The sequence below is a fragment of the Miscanthus floridulus genome, chromosome 1 (assembly GCF_019320115.1).
Source record: "Miscanthus floridulus cultivar M001 chromosome 1, ASM1932011v1, whole genome shotgun sequence".
Classification (NCBI taxonomy): domain Eukaryota; kingdom Viridiplantae; phylum Streptophyta; class Magnoliopsida; order Poales; family Poaceae; genus Miscanthus; species Miscanthus floridulus.
This window is the reverse complement of record NC_089580.1, coordinates 192,203,747-192,226,301: the sequence shown is the minus strand read 5'-3', so window position 1 is coordinate 192,226,301 and position 22,555 is coordinate 192,203,747. Positions and strand designations below refer to the sequence as shown.

General features: G+C 40.0%; 1 pseudogene; it reads left to right on the top strand.

The window, feature by feature from the left end:
• Window positions 1-2,836: 2,836 nt before the first annotated feature.
• LOC136469022 (uncharacterized) lies at window positions 2,837-6,729 on the top strand (annotated as a pseudogene).
• The last annotated feature ends 15,826 nt before the right edge of the window (window positions 6,730-22,555 follow it).

The window sequence follows — 22,555 nt, the reverse complement described above, 5'->3', positions numbered from 1 at the left end:
TTGTGATGATATCATTCCTAGGATTCCAATTCTGAACTTGTTATTTACCATAGCATAAGCTCAATTATTTATACAGTTCCCTTCGTTGTTGTTTCACATGATGACTAGGTTCTGTTTCAAATGCTGCTGATAAGATCTGCCACAAAAGAAATGATCATTTTGCACCTACTTTGATTAAGTACCACTGCAAGTTAAGCACCCCAAGCAATCTCGACCTCCAATTTGCAAAATAAGACAACTTAAGATAACTTAGATCAACCGTTTTAGGTACACGCATCCATGACAACAACCATAAGAGAAGCAAAATATGACAGGTTGTTCCTACTTCCGGCACCCTAAACCATCCATCTACTTTTTAGCTGACTTCTTGCTCAACTCCAATCGAGCATCAAGAAGTGCATTTCCATGTGCATATATTTTCTGCTTCGCTTCTTGCAGCTCCTCTTCCAGCTCCAGGTTCCTGTCAACTGCTACATTAACTTCATTGATAAGGGAAGCTACATTTTCTTCTTCTTTTTTCAGACGTCCTTCAAGATAGGCTATCTTCTTTGCCATTTCCTTGGTCTCTTTCTGGGCAAGGATGCACGTAGGGCACACCTGAAACAATACAAATGCAAGACAGGTGCTTAGCTATATTATGCAGGCAGTGACTATCACAATAAAGCACAGGGATATGGTGGCAGAGCCATTTCCTATTAACACGCCAGAGAAACCCACACAAAAAGGCTGAGCCGCATCCCCTGATCAAAACTGAGGCTCTATATTAATTCTTTATCGATCGGGACGTAATAACGCTTATCTCTCTAATTAAGGCAGTAATGAAACGATGACAAGTATGTCAATAAATCCAATATAAACAAGCAACACCCAAATGAGAAGCCATTGATAGAAGGTAATAAGAACAGCTACGTTTTCAGTACCAGTACCGAGTATTTGTCATTGATAACTCACTAAATTGTCGTCGGCCTCCTTGCCGGACTCCTTGCCGAAATCCTCTAAGCTCTCCTCGTCAAGGATGATCAATTCCTTGGCCTTTCCTCAACCACCCGCCGGCGCCTTTCCTCTACCACCCGCCGGCTCCTTCCTGACCTCGAACACAGCAAGTTCGGAGTCGTCGGAGCTCTCGTCGCCCTTGGCTTGCCGATGGAGCTCTTGTCGCGCCGGCGGAGGAGGGGGAGAAGATGTAGGCGCGGCGGCGGAGGAGGGGGGAGATGGGGGCGGCGCACCGGAAGAGGAGGGGGAGGGAGTAGACGGCGCCGGCGCAAAGGATGATGAGGGGGAGGCCAAGGGATGGGGGCGCACCGGAATTTTCTAGATGAAGGAAGGGTCGGGAGGCCAAGAGGCCCGGGTCGGGCGGTTAGGCACTTCTAAGGGAACAAATACAATGTTTTATCGCTAGCAATTGAATATACTTTATTAGCTAAATGGTTAGGCACTAACTTGGGACGGCGCTGGTCGCGGTTCGACTCCTCGTTGGACCATACTTTTTTTTATTTTCCCTGTTAATTGACAACGACGCAAAAATAATGCCGAGGCAGGAATCGAACCCACGACCTCAGCCCACACAGACTGCACGACCTACCACTGAACCACGGCCATGCCTGCGTTGAAGTGAGGATGGTTTATTTTATATTCATAATACGTTGAATTGTACATGTGGCAACACCGGGTTGGTTGAGTTCCTTGAACCTGGAGCACGTGGCACGCTCAGGTTGTTGCGCGCAGTAGGTTTTTTCTTTTTAATCTATACTTAGAAATTGTAAATGGTATTTCTCGGTCATAGTAACTTCAAATGTGTTGGTTTTTTTTTCTAAATTTTTGTAAAAACACAAATTTTCATTTCATCTCGTTTGTTTGCATATTACATTACAAAATAGATATTTTATATATCTTTTTTACATAGCTTGTTTTATTCCACCATAAAAGAATAGATAAACATGTCTTTTGCATAACTATTGCTAAAATTACTTTATATTATGTAATGTCATGGAAAATATAATGTTCTATCCAAATTTTAGGTGAATACAAGCTTGAACATGTAAAGTGCTACTTCAATCTTAAAGTATGAGTTGAGTTACTATGAACTATGTGAGAGTTGTCTACATTTGTGAACAATGTATGCTCCAACTTTATCAAAATAGTTATTTTTTGTTACAAGCTTAATTATAAACCTAAAATATGTTGCCACATCAATATTTAGAATTTTTGGAACAAATGTAGATAGTATTGCAATTACTACGTACGTGACAAGTTGGAGATAAAAGTTTGAATTGTCTCCTGAAGACAACATAAGTTGTCTCCATCTCCAATCCATGGTCTCCAATGGAATTTATAAAAAGTTTTTGTGCAAATTTTCGAATCTTATTGGAGGGACAAATAGTTGAACTTAGGATTACTTTCAATTAGAGCATAGAAATTCAATTAAATGATGGAAAAGTACCAAATCTATTGACAAATTATTCAAACTCCTACATGAGAACTTATATTTGTTGCCTGCTACATGAGATAAAAGTTTTTCGATGAAATTATGGAAACAAATTGAAGCTAAATTTGAATGCAAAGTGGGAAGCTAAATTACATAAAATGAAGCTAAATTATGTAAATTCCTGGCAAGAGGGCCTCTTCTCCCGGCCATGGGCTGAATTCAGTCGGCCCAATGCCACCAGCCCCAAATTTTTCGCACAGTGAATTCACGCTAATACCCTCCTATTCCAAAAATCCCACTACATTCATTAGGGTATATCTATAATCTCCTCAAATCACCCGCGGCGCCCTAATTCCAAACCTATCTCCATCTCTCTCCCACCGCCCACAAACCAATCTCCTGCACAGCCGAATGCAATCTCCTCCTCCTCCGCCGGCGCGCATCGTCTCCTGCATAGCCGGCGCGCCCCCATCTCCCAGCTTCTCTCTCCCACCACCTACCTACGCCGCCGCGCCCCCATCTCCTCCTCCTCCGCCGAGGGACGCGCGCCTCCGCTGTCCCCCATCTCGTCCTCCGCCGACCGCCGAGGGCCGAGGGCTGCCCTCCTCCGCCGAGGGCTGCGCTCCACCGCCGAGGGCCTCCCCCATCTCCTCCTCCGCCGACCGCCGAGGGCCGCGCGCCTCCGCCTACTCCGAGGGCAACCCTAACCCTAGCCGCCACCAAGCCATGCCGACGAAGGGTCATTCGAAGAAAACAAAAGCACTTGGGACGCCAGGTATATGTGCTCATGTCCATGTTGGTTGCTCATGTCCTCGTTGGTTAATTACCTGTAGTTCTTACTACTTCTGTTCATCACACATGTTTGCTAGTCGCTTCTTTCATGTCACCAATTTACTGGTTTCATTATTTGTGATTGTAAACTTGTTTAGTATCATGTTATTTACTTGTTACCTGTAGTTATTTACTGCTATTATGTCCACATTGGTGTTGCTCATGTCCTCATTGGTTACCTGTAGTTATTTACTGGTTTAATTATGTGTGATTGTTTAGTTTATCATGACTGCTCCATATACAGTTTACCATGACTGCTTCATATGTAATTACCTAGCTAACTCTTTATTTTACCCAAATGCTCACTTCCACACCTGTAAAACATTCATGTGAAGTATCAAGCTTAACTTTCACAATCGATGCCATGTCCTTGAGATCTTAATGTACAAATGTTTTGAATTTGGTATGAAACATGTGCTCGTTCTGTTAGTATTCTGAATCTCAATGTTGTGAGTTCAAATATGTCAATTAGTTTAAATCAGAATGTTCTGTTAGTGCTATAGATATATGTCAATGAGTGCTGCAATATTTTTATTCTGTTGCATACTAAGTTTACAAAGGGTTGGTCACTGATCATTTTTTTTCTCTTGTTACATTGCACCTTCGTAGCACCGCTCCATCCGTACGAAGAGTTGCGGCTCCGACAATGCATGAGGAACAGTGCAAGGCTGCAGCAACTTGGTCTTATTCCTTCCAATCCCTTTTCTAGAAGCACAACACCAAATTCTCAAGACAAGAACAAGACAAAACAGAGAAATAGAGAAGATTCTGAATCTAACTATGAACCAGATTCAGTTGATGATGACATTGCTAAGGTGAGAATTCTTCCATCTTGTCAGGGCTTATGTTCCTGTCTTTTTGTTAATGCAATATAATTATCTCGAAATTCTATTCACTAATCAATGCTCCCATTTCTACAAGGGCTCAGATGCAACACCTACTAGAGTCAAGTTTCGCTCTTGTAAGAGAGTGTATGCATCAGTTGCCCCAACTACTACAAGTCCAAAGTCAAACAAAACCTTTTCCCAGCCTGATGCAAGTGTTGAACCAAGTGACATCCATGTGGCACCTCCACAGGCTAGTCTTGCACCAAGTGACATTCATGTGGCACCTCCATCACACCCTGATGGGAGCCAAGCTGTTGAACCAGCTGTTGATGCTCAAGGTTAGTTCTACTACCTTTTTTTCATTCTCCAATGCCTCTGATTTCCTGTCGAATGCAATCTTACTCCTTTTCTGCTATTTTTTATATGATGGAGCTGATGCCATTCTGCCAGGTGGTGGTCACAACAATTTGCCCAATGAAGGTGAGCCTTTCAAACTATCATTCAAATGCCTTTGATTGCATGATGAATGTGTTCTTACTAACTGTCATTTTTAGATGCTTTTGGCTTGTATGATGACAACAACACCATGGATGACACAACTGATGCCATTGCCCAACCTGTTGGTGGCAACCCAAGCACCAATGAAGGTGTTTGTTCCTCTACCATGTTATTCCATATTCAATATTGCATTACAACTTTGGTTGGTGTATGTTAATTGCATTTTCAATGATCATCTACAACCAGGACGACAAGAGCAAAGGAAGCGAGGAGTTAATATGGGACATGGTCTCCACAGGATCAACCGGTCTCATCGGGGCAAGCTGCCAATTGTCATACCAGAAGGAAATATCAGGCCCTTGGTACCTCTTGTTGCTGCAAAGTTTGCAAGTGAATGCAACATTGCAGTCAGGAACCATGTACCTGTGCTCACACATTGGAAGAAGTACAAGAAACGCCCTGCAGTGATTGATACTTTTTTGGGAATACTTCGTGTAAGTACATTCTCCAAGGCCTTTCTCCATCTCCCTGTTTTGAACCATGCATGCATACTACCCTGCTGCCTAGTAAATAAAAATATGCACTATTTCTTACATATGTCCTTCCATCTGAATAGGCAAAGTTTGACATTGACACAAATGATGATGTGGTTAAACATGGTTGCCTTGAAATGATGAAGTCTGTAGTTCGCCAACAACGACACAAGCTGAAGCAACAATTTTTTGATCATATTCCACTCCATTTGGTTCCAAAAACTTCTCCTGTGAAATCAACAAGTAATGAAGATTGGATTGAGCTTGTGGAATTATGGAAGACTCCCAAAAAAATGGTATGTTTTGCCGAAAAACGAACTCTTGCTCTCTACATTATACTTTGCCACTCCTCTAACATGTATTCTGTATGAGATGTAGGTGGCATGTCAGAAGAACAAAGACAACCGAGGCAACGTTTCTTTACATCAAACAACCGGCTCCCGTAGCTACCCAGTTTTTGTAGAAAATTTGGTAAGTTACCAATGTTGATGTTTTGCCATGTTAACTGCATTTCCATTGTCATGTTGCTGTCATGTCTTAGAAAATTGTGATGAGTTCAGATCAGATCCACACTTGTGAAACATTCGTGTTAAGTATCAAGCATAACTTTACAATCTGTGCCTTGATATCTTAAATGTGTCAACGAGTTTAAATCTGGTTGTAGCATAACTTTACAATCTGCGTAGACCTGATTTCATGCTATCTTGGGCCCATTTTCTGTATGCTGAGCTTGTAGCACTAGTAGCACTTGTAGCACTTTTCTGTATGCTGAGCTTGTAGCACTTGTAGCTCCATTTGACTGCCCAGATCTGATTTCATGCTATCTTGGGCATATTTTCTAATATGAATGCCTGTAAATGGAATGCTGGTTCTGTACTTCATAAATTATATGTTTAGCTGTTAATTTCTGACCGTATTGGTCTCTTTCAAGTATTTGTTTTGTCAAGTGTTTCCATTCACATCCATCTTTCTGACCATAAATGATAACTGAATGCTCCATGGGTTGCTTACTACAGCAAGTAAATGATAACTGAATGTTCCTTTGAAATGTCATAATTTCAGGGAAATGAGTGTGAGGACGAGGATCAGGAACCTGATGCATTTGATTTGTTCAAATTGTGCCACTACAGCAAGAAAAAGAAAGGCTTCGAACCTGCTGTCCAATCAGTTATTGTAAGTCTGTTCACTAATGGTGTCATTTTTTTTGGATAATTTCAAGTGCCTCGTGATCCTGAATCATATTTTCTACTTGATTGATAGACTGAAATGGAAAGCCAGATGGCTTGCGCAACCACAAGAAGGTGAACAACCCAAGTCTAGGGCTCAGGTTGTAGCTGATGTGCTTCAGCGTAACAACAAAAAGAGCATGTTTCTTCAGAATGTGGGGATGCAGACTAAGCGACCAAGGTTGACTGCACAACTGGAAACGGAGAAGAGGGACAATGTTGAGCTTCGATTGATTGTCAGCAACCAGCGCGCACAAGTGGAAGACCTGTCAAAACAACTACTGGAAAATGAGCAGATAAGGATAAGAGACAGAGAAGAGATGAGCAAAAAGCAAGCTGAGTTGGAGGCCAAGTTTGAGTTATTTTTGGGTCAAAATCGAGCTGGCTAACTGTTGGGGCTGTTTGTTTATGCTTTTGATAGCTGGATTTTGGTTTTTTGGTCGCTGTTGGTTTTTTGGGTCAAAATCATAACTGTTACTGGTTGTTTGGGCTGATTGGTTGATATTACTGTTACTAGTTGGTTTGGCTGAATCATTACTATAATTTTCCGTTGAATGGTTGATATAATATTATTGTGATATGTGGGCTGAAATGCTGATTGTGATGTGGGCTGAAATGCTGATTGTGATGTGGGCTGAAATGGTGATTTTGATGTGGGCTCAAATTGTATTTAGTGGGCTCTAGCTTGTTTTGTGGGTTCCATATGTGGGCTGAAAATTGGCCCAATTTAGTAAATGCCATGTCATCAGCCATGTCACCTGCCACGTCATCACGAATGCCACGTCAACTGCCACGTCACCTGCCATGTTAGACGCCACATCACTTGCCACGTCATCACGAATGACATGTCACCTGCCACGTCAGACGCCACGTCACTGGCCACGTCATCACGAATGACACATCACCTGCCACGTCAACTTCCACGTCAGGCGCCACGTCACCTGCCACATCATCATGAATAACACGTCAGCTACCACGTCACCTGTCACGTCATCGCGAATGACACATCACTTGCCACGTCAGCGTCCAGATCAGCTTCCACGTCATCATACACATCACATCGCCATCCACGTGGACAACAATCTATGACGTTTATTTTCGTCACAAAACAATGGACTTGGGCTGGGCTGCACGGGCCTGAGGATGATTTGTGACAGTTTAAAATCGTCATAGATTGTGCTGATCTGTGACGAAAACGAAGAAAACGTCACGAGCGTTAATCTGTGACGCTCAATACATGACGTTATAAAAAATCGTCATAGATGCAGTTTTATGACGGTTTTTTAGCAATCTGTGACAATTTTGGTCCGTCACAAATGACAAGGTTTCTTGTAGTGAGACCATGTTCCCTTTCTCGTAGAATCGGAGCTCTTCCTTGGCCAAGTACGGTGCCGTCCAGTGGAGAAATGCTGGCCGAGATGATCACGTAAGCAAGGTCAACTAGTACGGATGGTTATTTATTGAAACATGTTTTTGAGCTATAATTTGATGGATATTTGATAACTTCAGACCTACAAATGTCATCTACAAATGTTACTATCCTCGGCAACCTAAACGCCCGCGAGCTTGCCGATATCGAGCAGGTCACTTAGAATTATTTTTTCCATGAAATGAAATACTTAGAAATCATGCCTTTTATTTTTTAGAATTAATTTTTCCATGAAATGAAAAACTTAGAAAATAGTTAGAAAATTATAGAAAATCCGTACTAGTTGAACTTGCGGACCGTGTTCAGCTCGGCGAGCATGTTCTCTGCCGAGTGGTAACGGACGTCAAGGAGGAGCTTTGATTCTACGAGGGAGAGCGGCAACGATCGTGGAAGACCGTGTTGCCTTCCTCATAGAATCGGAGCTCTTCCTTGGCCAAGTACGGTGCCGTCCGGTGGAGAAATGCTCGCCGAGATGATCACGTAAGCAAGGTCAACTAGTACGGATGGTTATTTATTGAAACATGTGAAATCCGTACTAGTTTTGTTTAAATATATCATTTTAGAAAATGTGAAATTTACGCTAGTTTGCAAAAATAAGTATAGAAAGTAGATGACAACTGGTACCGGATCCTCGGCCTCTCGTTCGGTTGCGAAACGACTGAGGCCAGAACTCCCTCTCATTATCTGCGGCAAGTGTAAGCAGAAGATTGTGATGGAGTACCGAGTCAAGAGATAGGGACCCAACAAGGGTCGTGTTTTCTACAAGTGCCCATATCGCGATGTGAGTTTCTTACACATTTTATTATTATGGCTAATTGACCTGCTTTTCTTGAATATTTTTGACTAAATATTTTTTGGCTTTAATTTCAGTGGGAGGGCAATGGATGCGATGGTTGGTACTGGGAGGAAGATTATGCTACATACGTGTAGAATTTGGGTGCGCTTGAGGTAGCGGCTGATGATGATGAGGCAGTGAGTCAGCAGGAGAAGCTTATTGATATTCAACAGAAGAATGATTTGTCTGTTTTAGTTGCGTACGATCATGAAATAATTAGGTTACTGAAGTGCATTGTAGTTTTAGTTTGTTTAGTGATAGTTGGGATTGCTTACGTTGTAGTCAGGCTTAGTTAATTAATCAACCGTGTGTGTGTCATCTATGTTGTGTAATAAAATACTTAATTATGTTCAAGGTTTTCATAATTTGTCGTGTAATGCACATTATGTCACGCCATTGGATGTACAATGCCGATCGCCGCTCCTAAGACTTTATTGAGGGCGTGCACTATTTCTTAGGTGTGGCCAAGGCAAATAAGCGGGATGGTTTCATGTGTTGTCCATGTGCCATATGTAAGAATTTAAAGGAATATTCAAGCTCAATGAGTCTTCATTCACATTTGCTTAAGTCAGGTTTCATGTCAAACTATATATGTTGGACTAAGCATGGAGAAAGCGGGGTCATGATGGAAGAAGGTGGAGAAGATTTAGACATTGATGACATTATTGCTCAGTATGGTGCCTTTGATGATACTACAATGGGGAGAGATGAAGAAGAGGTAGCGGCAGAAGATGATCTCGGTGATGCTCTTGGCGATGCCATTCGTGATGCACAACAAGAATGCGAAAGTGAAAAAGAGAAAGTTAAGTTCGAGCGTGCTTGAGGATCATAGGAAGTTGCTATACCCGATGGCCGAAGAGGGGCAAAAAAAAGCTGGGTACAACACTAGAATTGCTACAGTGGAAGGCAAAGAATGGTGTATCCGACAAGGCATTTAGAAATTTATTGAACCTCATAAAGAAGATGCTTCCGAAGCCAAATGAATTGTCCACCACTACGTACGAAGCAAAAAAGGTTGTCTGCCCTTTGGGATTAAAAATCCAGAAGATACATGCATGTCCTAATGACTGCATCCTCTACCATGGCAATGAATACGAGAATTTGGATGAATGCCCGGTATGTAAAGCAGCGCGGTATAAGATCAGGCGCGATGATCCTGGTGACGTCGAGGGTGAACAACGTCCTAGAAAGAAAATCCAAATGGGAATAGTGGTGTTCGCATAGATGGCACAGATCCAAATGGGAATATACAAACATATTATGGCCGCATAGAAGATATATGGGAACTAGACTACGTACCTAATTTTAAAGTCCCTTTGTTCCGGTGCCAATGGGTGAAGCTGACCGGAGGAGGGGTAACAGTCGACAAAGAGTATGGAATGAGAACAGTGGACCTCAACAATATTGGGTACAAAGATGAACCATTCGTCCTTGCTGCCGATGTGAGTCAGATGTTCTATGTGAAAGACATGTCTACAAAATCAAAGAGAGGAAAAAATGAAGACATCAACTCAATGATCAATGAGCCAAAGCGCCACATAGTTCTTTCTGGGAAAATAAATATAGTGGGAATTGAAGACAAGTCAGACATGTCAGAAGATTATAAAAGAAATATCTGAATTCCACCCTTCATAGTGAAGAAAGATCCAAGCATCATGTTAAATGATGAAGACACTCCATGGTTACGACAAGATCATAACCAAGGGTCATACGTCAAGAAAAAATTCACTGTTGTGCCCGCATGATACAACGATGCAAATCCTAGATTGTCTCCAATTGAAAAGTTTTGAATACCAAGTTTGTTCAGCGCATCAAGATATACAATCCTTATATAGGCCATTTTTCATTTGAGAAAGTTTGAACAAAATGTAGTTCAAATTTCACAAGTGTGTGACATAGTTTTAAAAAGTCTACATGAGAATCAAGAATTTGTGACTAGTGTTTGATAAAACTTTCTCAAATGGGAAAATGAGCTATGTAACAATTGTAGATCTTGCTGAGATGATCAAACTTGGTATTCAGAGATTTTTCATCTGAGGTCATTTAGTGTCTCATTTGAGCAAGTTTGACCAAGTCAAATTTGGTCAAATGAAAAAACAACACTTTGACTCTAGTATTCTGAACTCTAAATGACTTCAAATTGAAAAGTTTTGAGTACCAAGTTTGTTAAAATCATCAAGATCTACAATTGTTGTTTTGGTCAACTTTCCATTTGAGATAGTTTGGACGGTTCAAATTTGTGATTTTTAAATTTCGATGCCTACAAACTAGTTTTCGGAATCCTAGATTGTCTCCAATTGAAAAGTTTTGAATACCAAGTTTGTTCAGCTCATCAAGATATACAATCCTTATATAGGCCATTTTTTCATTTGAGAAAGTTTGAACAAAATGTAGTTCAAATTTCACAAGTGTGTGACATAGTTTTAGAGAAAGTCTATATGAGAATCAAGAGTTTGTGACTAGTGTTTGATAAAACTTTCTCAAATGGGAAAATGAGCTATGTAACAATTGTAGATATTGCTGAGATGATCAAACTTGGTATTCAGAGATTTTTCATCTGAGGTCATTTAGTGTCTCATTTGAGCAAGTTTGACCAAGTCAAATTTGGTCAAATGAAAAAACAACACTTTGACTCTAGTATTCTGAACTCTAGTGACTTCAAATTGAAAAGTTTTGAGTACCAAGTTTGTTAAAATCATCAAGATCTACAATTTTTGTTTTGGTCAACTTTCCATTTGAGATAGTTTGGATGGTTCAAATTTGTGATTTTTAAATTTCGACGCCTACAAACTAGTTTTCGGAATCCTAGATTGTCTTTAATTGAAAAGTTTTGAATACCAAGTTTGTTCAGCTCATCAAGATATACAATCCTTATATAGGCCATTTTTCATTTGAGAAAGTTTGAACAAAATGTCGTTCAAATTTCACAAGTGTGTGACATAGTTTTAGAAAGTCTATATGAGAATCAAGAATTTATGACTAGTGTTTGATAAAACTTTCTCAAATGGGAAAATGAGCTATGTAACAATTGTAGATCTTGCTGAGATGATCAAACTTGGTATTCAGAGATGTTTCATCTGAGGTCATTTAGTGTCTCATTTGAGCAAGTTTGACCAAGTCAAATTTGGTCAAATGAAAAAACAACACTTTGACTCTAGTATTATGAACTCTAAATGACTTCAAATTGAAAAGTTTTGAGTACCAAGTTTGTTAAAATCATCAAGATCTACAATTGTTGTTTTGGTCAACTTTCCATTTGAGATAGTTTGGACAGTTCAAATTTGTGATTTTTAAATTTCGACGCCTACAAACTAGTTTTCGGAACCCTAGATTGTCTCCAATTGAAAAGTTTTGAATACCAAGTTTGTTCAGCTCATCAAGATATACAATCCTTATATAGGCCATTTTTCATTTGAGAAAGTTTGAACAAAATGTAGTTCAAATTTCACAAGTGTGTGACATAGTTTTAGAAAGTCTATATGAGAATCAAGAATTTATGATTAGTGTTTGATAAAATTTTCTCAAATGGAAAAAATGAGCTATGTAACAATTGTATATCTTGCTGAGATGATCAAACTTGGTATTCAGAGATTTTTCATCTGAGGTCATTTAGTGTCTCATTTGAGCAAGTTTGACCAAGTCAAATTTGGTCAAATGAAAAAACAACACTTTGACTCTAGTATTCTGAACTCTAAATGACTTCAAATTGAAAAGTTTTGAGTACTAAGTTTGTTAAAATCATCAAGATCTACAATTGTTGTTTTGGTCAACTTTCCATTTGAGATAGTTTGGACGGTTCAAATTTGTGATTTTTAAATTTCGACGCCTACAAACTAGTTTTCGGAACCCTAGATTGTCTCCAATTGAAAAGTTTTGAATACCAAGTTTGTTCAGATCATCAAGATATACAATCCTTATATAGGCCATTTTTTTCATTTGAGAAAGTTTAAACAAAATATAGTTTAAATTTCACAAGTGTGTGACATAGTTTTAGAATGTCTATATGAGATTCAAGAATTTGTGACTAGTGTTTGATAAAACTTTCTCAAATGAAAAAATGAGCTATGTAACAATTGTAGATCTTGCTGAGATGATCAAACTTGGTATTCAGAGATTTTTCATCTGAGGTCATTTAGTGTCTCATTTGAGCAGCTCATCAAGATCTACAATCCTTAATGAAAAAACAACACTTTGGCGGGCTGTAAAAATTTCAGGCCTTCAGTCCCGGCCTAGGCCAGGAACCGGGACTAAAGGGTGGGCGGAATTGCTCGCCCAAAAATACCTTTAGCCCCGGCTGGTAACACCAACCGGGACTAAAGATCCTTTAGTCCCGGCTGGTAAGTCGAGCCGGGACTAAAGGGTTGGACCTTTAGTCCCGGTTCGGCTTACCAGCCGGGACTAAAGGATTGGTGTTACAAGCCGGGACTAAAGGGTCCCGGCCTATATATATCGACCGTTTCATCTTCTACTTTTTGATCTACAACGTCGATCTCGTCGTCTCTGCCGCGCCAGCGCCGCCGTCGTCGTCTACCCCCGCCCGGCCTCGATCTCGTCGTCTCTGCCGTGCCCGCGCCGCCGTCGTCGTCGAGCCCCGCCCGGCGGCCATCGAGTCTCCGCCATACGTCGTCCTCGTGCGGCTCTGCTCGGCCCCGTGGCCGGCCAGCACGCCCAGCCGCCATGCATGGCCATCCATAGCCTGTTTTAGATAGTTTTTAGATACTTTTTAGATAGTTTTTTAGATAGTTTTTAGGTAGTGTTTGATATATATGTTATATTTAAATGTATTAAAATGTAATTAGTAGTTTATTCTTAGTTTTTAGATAGTTTTTGATATATGTTAATTAGATTTAAATGTATTTAAATTTAATTAGTACTTTATTTAGATAGTTTTTTTAGATAGTTTTTATTATAGTTTTTGATATATTTAGTAATTATTATTCTATCTCTCTCTCTATATGTGTTAGATTTAATTTTGATTTAGTAATTCTATCTATGTATATATGTTAGGTTTAATTAGATTTAGTAATTAATTCTATCTAGAGATTCTATATGTATACATATATATGTACTTAATTATTTCTATGTGTATATATACATGTACTTAATTATTTCCATGTGTTATTATATTTAATTGGATTTAGTAATTCTATATGTGTTATCACATGTACTTATGTTATGTGCCATAGTAATTCTATCTATGTGTTATCTTGAAGATACAAATGGCTGCTCCGGATGATAACTTGAATGATGACATAATGGCGAATATTATCAACACCGGCACCAATGTAGATGTAGATGACACGAGTCAGTACTTTGCTGATTATGAGGATATCCTGAATATGCCGGTGGTTGAAGATCAACAAATTGTCGCGCAAGAAAATACTGGCGAGGTATATTCGATTATCTATCATCTCTTATAGATGCATGCGTACGTATATTTGTTGTTAATCGTTGTGTTTCTACTCATGTAGCCGGTCTCTGGATCTACATCAACCACCGGCAAGAGTAGGAAAGTCCGAGGGCCAAAAAAGCCATTAGAGGGTCGTTTCATAATATCAGAATTCGACACCGACACCGGCAAACCATTGGGACCACATGCTCAGACATATGTCAATCAATGTGGGTTCATTGTAAGGGATAGGATCCCAGTTAGTGCTCGTGAATGGAAGCAGAAGATATCCGCTCCTAATGTTAGTTTTATATCTGATCGTGACAAGAACCTAGCTTGGAGAGATATCACTCAGCATTTCACATTACAAGCAGATGATGCTTTGAAGGAGCTAGTGAGGGATTGGATAATGAAGAAGATGGCAACATTGTTCTAGAGTTGGAAGAAGACACTGTATAAAAAGTTTATCTTGAAGAATGAAACGCCAAATTTCAATGCTAAGGCGTTTGTCAAGTTGGAGTCCCATTAGGATGACTTCGTACAGTACAAGACATCTCAAGAGAGTGAGGAACGTGTGATGAGGAATCAGCAGAATGCCCGACAAAAGCAATACCATCATCGCATGGGATCAGGTGGTTATAGGAGTGCTATTCCCAAGTGGCAGAACCTAGAAGCAGAGATTACTGCCAAGGGAATCATACCTGAAACAATAGAGAAGAACTGGCCTCAACGCGTGAAGAATTGGTTCTACGCTCATGGGGGAAGCCTAGACCCAGACACTGGCAAGCTAATTTTCGGCCAAAAAATTGAGAGAGCAACATAGAGACTAGCTCATGCTAGGGAAGAAGCTGATAGTAGTGTTTTCAAGCCCAATAAAGAAAAGGATGAATTGACATATGCCCTAGAGAATCCCGAACATGGTGGTCGAACAAGAGGCTATGGGGCGGTTCCATGGCTACAAGCATTCCCAGCAGACAGGGATACCTACAGAAGCTGCCAGAGAAAGAAGGATGAGGAGGCAGACCAAATCCGTGTATTGGAGCAATTTGTTAATGAGTCATGACAAGCATTGCTTGAATCACGTGAACGAGAAAAATCTCTTGAGGCAAGAATGCAGGAGGAGATCAAGAGGCAAGTGCAGCTAGCAATGAGTCAAATGCAATCACAATCAACGCCGGGAGTCACCATTAGCCCTGTTGGTCAGATGAAAAGCAGTTGTGCTTCCACGGAGCTGCCAGTTATTCAAGGTGACGCTGGGTTGTACTTCCCTGTTGATGACATTACCGAGCCTCTAACAACATGTGAGCTGCACATTCCAGATGGTAATAATGCATCAATCATGGTGGCTATTGGGGTTATATCTCCAATAGACCGAACGAAGACACCAAGAATCCATGGGTTAGTTATTCAACCTGGATATGCTAGCGTCTCGGTCGATAGAGTGCTCAAAGGTTACAGCAATGTTCCTCTTGACATTGAAGGCGGTGATGGGGAGAAGACACTAGGAGAAGCAGAGAAGACATTTATTCAATGGCGCAAATGCTTCATCATCATTCCTGGGATGCCACCGCTTCCCATACCTCACCCTAGGTACGAATGAAAGTGAATGAAATATTATTTTTCCATTAATTTTATATTGGCTTCAAAAATAATTGACCCACAACTTGTTTTTGTAGCAGGGTCTCCCCCCAGCCTAGCCCAATCATTCATTCCCCATCTCATCACAGCATCGCGGGGGGGCGAGACGACTTCATCCCCACGGCGATCTCCAACTCCTACACCGGCCCCATTGCCTCCACAACGATCTCCAACTCCTACACCGGCCCCACCGCCTTCACAACGATCTCCAACGCCTCCACGCTGGACTCCAACACCGGCCTCATCGCCTCCACGCCGGTCTCCAACACCGCCCCCACCCCCTCCATAGCGACGCACTACAAAGACGTCTAAGGTCCCGGCGGCAAAGAAGACCCAAAAAAAAGAGTTATTTCTCAAGAAATACTTCCTGAAAAGACTGATGAGCAAATAGCAGCTGAAGAAGGCAAAAAAGTGAAAGATTTTTTTATAGATATCCAAAAGCAGAGACAAGCGAAGCTTAAGGAGAAGTCGTACTTTTACATACCACGGGATCAGCTGAGGCAGAAGGTCGAAGCTCACAAGAAAAAGATGCTTGAAGTTTGTAAGCCTCCGCCACTATCAGACTATGACCGCTCCCTCGTGAAGTCACATGATGCACATAAGAAAAGGAAAAGAGCATCAGGGAAGGATGTCCCACAGCTCGGACAACAGAAGCAACCAATGCAAAAATCTTGTTGTTGCTAATGAATATGGTTCCAACATAAAAGTCTATCGACCAGACAACTCTTGAGAAGTGTCGGTTCAAGACCTTAATGCTTTTTTTGAACAAACTGGTTCAACCTTGGATCAAGTGACGGGCAAAGCTCCAATCCAGAACCTGGAAGTTGATACCTGGAAGACTTATAAATTTGGCAAAAGTCTGTACAACCCTGCGGCTCTGAATGAATTGGGTACGCAAATGTACTTGCTCAACAAGTGGTACATGCAGGCGTGTGGCAGGGGTGAGCAGTGGATCTTTGTCAGATTTAGAGACCATCATTACTTCCATGGCGATGACATCTTACATATTAGTTTCGAAGAATTGCATCAACTATACCACTTGGACGCTATGGACAAATCAATCATTAGCTCCTTTTGTTTGTAAGTGATTCTTACTTTTATTTAATAAACTCACTTCCATGCGTACGTGTATATAATTATCCTCACATGTAACTTATATTTATATACAGATTCCAGATGTCAGAGCTCCAAAGAATACAAGACACCAGTGTTGGCTTCATTGATCCTTATATCGTATTCAAAACCGATATTATTGTCAAGGAGCACTGGGTATCTGAAGCACAGACGAATATCATGAAGTTCTTCGTGAAGCAGCACGACAAGACAACAATACTTTTCCCGTACAACTTTGAGTAAGTGTTAATAATAATGTAGTCTACACATTTTATGTAATATCAATACAACTTATATGCATGTATGTGTGTGTATAAACTAATGCATGTTTCACTGGATACTCATTGTCATTGAGTTAAACTCAAGTCAGTTAGTAATCTTGGACCCATTGAGAAAAGAGCGAGCACTATACCAAGATATGATAGACATTATCCAGGGGTAATTTTGATCTCTCGCGCACAACTATTATTGAATAGACTTTGCCATAATTTATTAACGATCGTACATTATTGGTCGCACAGGGTTTGGAAAGAGTTTATTCGGCAACACCGCAAGGATTGCAAGGCACCACTTAATGTAGTTGAAATACTAGTAAGTTATACTATATATACTTCCCCACGTGTTTAATTACTATATCGTACTTCAATTTACGTGTGAGGTGATGAGAATAATCTTCTTCTCGTACAGTGGTGTTTGCGGCAAGAACCAGGTAATAACTTATGTGGATACTACGTTTGTGAATTTATCACTGCATACATAAGAAGAACTCCTGAAGAAGTCCTCAGAGTACGTATATATCAATTTTTTATTTATTTTTAAATGAATATATATATATATATATGTATTAGTACTTTTCCTTTTATTTCAAATGCAAGACTGAATGGTTGAAACGAAGGGTCATGCAAAAAGACCATCTGAAAGCAGTTCAAGAGTCAATAGCAGGATATCTTTTAGAAAAAGTGCTAAATCCCAACGGCGAGTTCTACTTTGATCTAAGAAACTAATGATGTAAATTAAATGTTTATTGATATCGTTATTTTCGAGAACAAGATTATGAAAGTGTTGTATATATACATATATATATATCTATAATATATATAGTTTCATACTTTATTCGAATATAATAATACTCGAGATGAGAATTAGATGTAATTATATGCGTGCGTGTATTTATATTAGCAGCGTAGAATACGTACATAAAAATATATTATATATTAAACAAATATGTGTAACTGAACTGAAAACAAATTAAACAAAAAAAAGAAAAAGAAAAGGAATCTTTAGTCCCGGTTGGGGTTACCAACCGGGACTAAAGGGTGTGGCCAGGTTTGCTCGGCTGGAGGGCCTTTAGTCTCGGTTGGTAACACCAACCGGGACTAAAGGTCCCTCTTTAGTCCCGGCTCGATGACCCGGGACTGAAGGTTCCACCTTAAGTCTCGGGATCGTTGTCCCGACGCGGTAACCGGAACTAAAGGCCGTTACCACCCGGAACAACAAGTTCATTCTGTAGTAGTGACACGCACGAGTCTGCCAGCATGCACACACATATACCAGCACTAGTAAAAAAGGGCTTCTATTCCCAGCTGCCAACCCCCTATATTCCCGGTTATGCAGCCGGGAATAGGAGTTCGGGAATAAATGGTTAGTAGCCGGGAGTAGAAGTGGACCTTTAGTCCCGGTTGGTGATATCAACCGGGACTAAAAAGGTAGTCACGCCAGCGCCTGGGCTGGCCTCTTTATTCCCGGTTAGTATTACCAACCGGGACTAAAGGGTCTTTTTTTTTCTTTTCCTGCTTATTTCAATTAATGATTCTTTTTTGTTTTAATTTGGTTTTCAAATACGCATTATTCGTTGCAAAGTAATATACGTATACGCACGTGTACTGTAAAGTTTTTGCTCGATCAATGCACGCAAGCAACACAAGTAAAAGTAAACTAAAACATAATATTACATTTCATCGTCACATATAAAGTTTGCATTAATTGTACATTTCATCATCACATGTTCTTTGGATCATTATGAAATTTGGCTTTCATCATCACATATTTGGGTCATAGTAAAACTCGCCGCCGGGAGTTAAGACCTGATCATTCAGAAATCCACCTATTGTCTCTTGGATTGCTTTGAGATGGTGTGTGTCCAGGGTTTTTTCCTTCAACCAACGAGTCTTCAATTTGAGATATGAGATAAAGAAAAAGTATATTAGTATATATATATATATGTATCAAGAATAATGATAAATAAATTGTATCTATCACGAATATATATATATATATATATATATATATATATATATATATATATATATATATATATATATATATATATATATATATATATATATGTATGTATGTATGTATGAAGAATATATATATATGTACACTTACCATTTTTTGCTCTAGACTAGTTCTTTTTTAGCACACTCTCATGAACTCGCAAACATAGTATCCACAGAGATTGGTCCCCTGGGGCTGCAGCTGAACCCACTTTACGAGAAAAAAATTCGTCATCATCCGAGCATAGGGAAATTGAACTAAGGTAGGTATATAGTACTTACCTTGTATAGCACTACTTTCAGGGGCACTTTGCGTTTCATATGGTGTTCCTGACAGACCTTTTCCCAACAACTACCAAATAACATAAAAAATATTTGGACCATTAATTTGCATGCAGAGAGACTGGAATAGTTTTGCTAGTGAGACTGCAATTACCTCTGAATAACATCTATCATCTCTTGGAACTCTTTTTGCTCTTTTCTCATCGAGTCCCAGATGCCTAGAAGACCTTTCTCCAGATCGAGTTCCATCAATATCCAGTGTTCACTGTCATGTCCATTAACACTCATTAATTAGCTAACAGGTACAGTGAACATATATATATGGATACACGATCGTTGACATTATGAACACTTACCTGAAGTTGTAGGGGAAGAGTATACATTTCTTGTCACGTTGCTTCTCTAAGATCACAATTTTTTCTCAAATTACCACAAGAGAAATTAATAGGTGACACAAAAATATTACAATTACATCTGTTACTGATTCACCAAACAACACGTTATGTGCATATCACAATATTAAAGCATATATATTAGAAGTTCCATAAGAGCTTACAAAGCATTCAACACGGGCCAACATACCAAAGGTTCTGCCCTTATAAATTACATCTAAAATTCTTCTACTACCACCAGCATTTGCTGCTCCTAATTTATACATGTACAGCCATGTCACCTACCACGACATCCTAGTTTTAGCCGAGTCCATCTAACATTCAATTACTACTAAGTTAATCATCCACGGCCATACATGTTCAAAAGACAAAAGACAGCCACCAGCCACCAGCTTATGTTGTTCAATAGACAAAAGTCACTTTGACAACCCATGTGCTATTTCTGCCAATAGCAACCTTACCATATATATCCCAAATCACAGAAGTCATCGATGTATGATCCAGCATTGCTTGCCCCCATTGTTGTCGTCAATGTCCTCTTCATCCCTGTCCTCTTCGTCCTCTTCATCCCCTTCGTCCTCTTCATACATGTCCTCTTGATTCATGTCCTCCTCCGTGTCCTCTCCTTCCATGTAGCTGCCATCCATGTCCTCTTCGTCCTCTCCATCCATGTCCTCACCATCCAAGTCCTCACCAACATGGGATGAACTAGTGGGTAGCTGCAAAATGAATAATACCATGTAAATATCAATTGGATTTTAGGACTGATAAACATTAATTAATTGTCTTATACATGATTTCCTTTTACACCAGCACCATACATGAAGCATATACAAGTGAATAGTGGCCCTGACGAGAAATAAAATGAATTGGCAGTCCATGAAATTCTGGAGCTGAAAGAATTATTTAGACATGCACAAGATTCAAAGTCTATTTCATCATCTACTAGCTATGTCAAACCTTCAGATTCCCGTGGGACTAAATTATATATTCCTTAGTGGAGGTGGCAAGTTTCAGTACAGCTAGAAGTACAGCTTACCATGAGGTTAAAACTAGGATGGAAAGTTGGAAACTATAGTAACCATCAACATGAGGCCACTCCCTCACTGCTGCACTGCGTGTTGTCATTCTGACATCAAAACATATCAGTTGTCTACTTAAAATGGTTTAGACCAGCTGGTTTTTTTGTCATAATTAATACCAATTTCATAGGTACAAGTATCAAGTTAATGTACTTACATTTGTTTGTAGAGCTGCAAGGCGCCTTTTATGATTTTCTGGAACCTCCTGATCCAATTTGCGATAAAGATCCTACATCCAAACAAGTATAGTAGTTCAAAAATAAACTACTAGGAGTGTGCTTTCTTTAATCAATAAATAGACACACGAATTCACATCCATACCAGTATTAGGTCATTATTAAGTTCCCCCATCTAGGTTAAGGCGCTCATGTAAACACCTATTTGCATGACGTAAATTCCGATTATCTTTGGCCAAGCGTCGATAAGATGCTACATTTGAAGATGCAGGATTTTTTTTCTTGGCAGCAGCTCGCACATCAGCCAATTTGACAGCACCATTTGCAATGGCTACACGACCATGGCGCAAGGCACCAGATAGATCATACAGAATTTGTCCATCCAACTCTTGTTGCTCCAGCCCTTCTGGATGAGCAACCTAGACTTTGCTGTATACTCATCCTAGAAAGGAAAAGACATTATCAGCCATGTTTAGGACTCTAATGATGGCTGCATTTTCTACTAGATAGACCACTCTAATGTCTATAACCAAACAAGATTGAACATGAAGCATTATGTCAGAACCTACAAGCAGCAGCTTGTTAGATACATACCACAATCTTTTGTGCTTTGTGGCTACTGATTGCACCAGATCTGCCAGTGTCATCCACATTTTTCATGCCACACTTCATCACCTTGAAAGTGTTCATATCAGTTGCACTCCCAGGGCCAAATTTCTCACCCTGCAATAAGGAATAAGTATGCATACCATTCTCAATAAATTTTTTGAGGCCTACACATTGATAAACCTACACATTGATATGAAGATATCATGGACAAAATTCTAAATAAATTTTTATGTCACAGAACTGATTCTGAGATTTACCTCTCATATGGGTACATCCAACGGGCTTGGACAGGCCCTCCTAATCGTGCCTCATAAGGTAAATGTATGATTAAGTGTTGCATAGGGTTGAAAAAACCAGGAGGAAATATCTTCTCCAGTTTGCACAGCAGCACAGGAATACTCTCTTCTAGAGAACGAACAATGTCTTTACTAAGCTCTTTAGCACACAACTGCCTGTAGAAAAAGCTAAGCTCAGCCAAACAATGCCATACATCCTCTGAAAGAAATCCCTAGAATGCAACTGGGAGAAGGCGCTCAACAAAGATGTGGAAGTCATGACTTTTGAGGCCTAAAATCCTTTTTTGCACCAGGTTAACACCACGCCTGATGTTGGCTGCATATGCATCAGGAAATTTCAGATCTTGGAACCACTGAAGAATGGTTATCTTGTCATTTTTGTCATTGCAGAATGGAGCCCTTGGCTTTTTCCACTTCCCCTTGTTATTTCTCACTAAATTAAGCGAAGGCCGGACACATATATCAGCTTGATCTAGTCTAGCTTTCATATTATCTTTGGTCTTGTCAGCTATGTCAAAGCAAGTGTTCCAAATAGCTTCACCTACATTTCGCTCATTATGCATTAAGTCAATGTTGTGTGGGAGCTTTAACTTAGAAAAGTATGGAAGTTGCCTAAAGCAGCTCACAAAAGTCCAATTGTGTAGTTTTCCATAGTTTGGTGTATCATCTACAAACTTCTGTAGATGGTCTTCCACTTC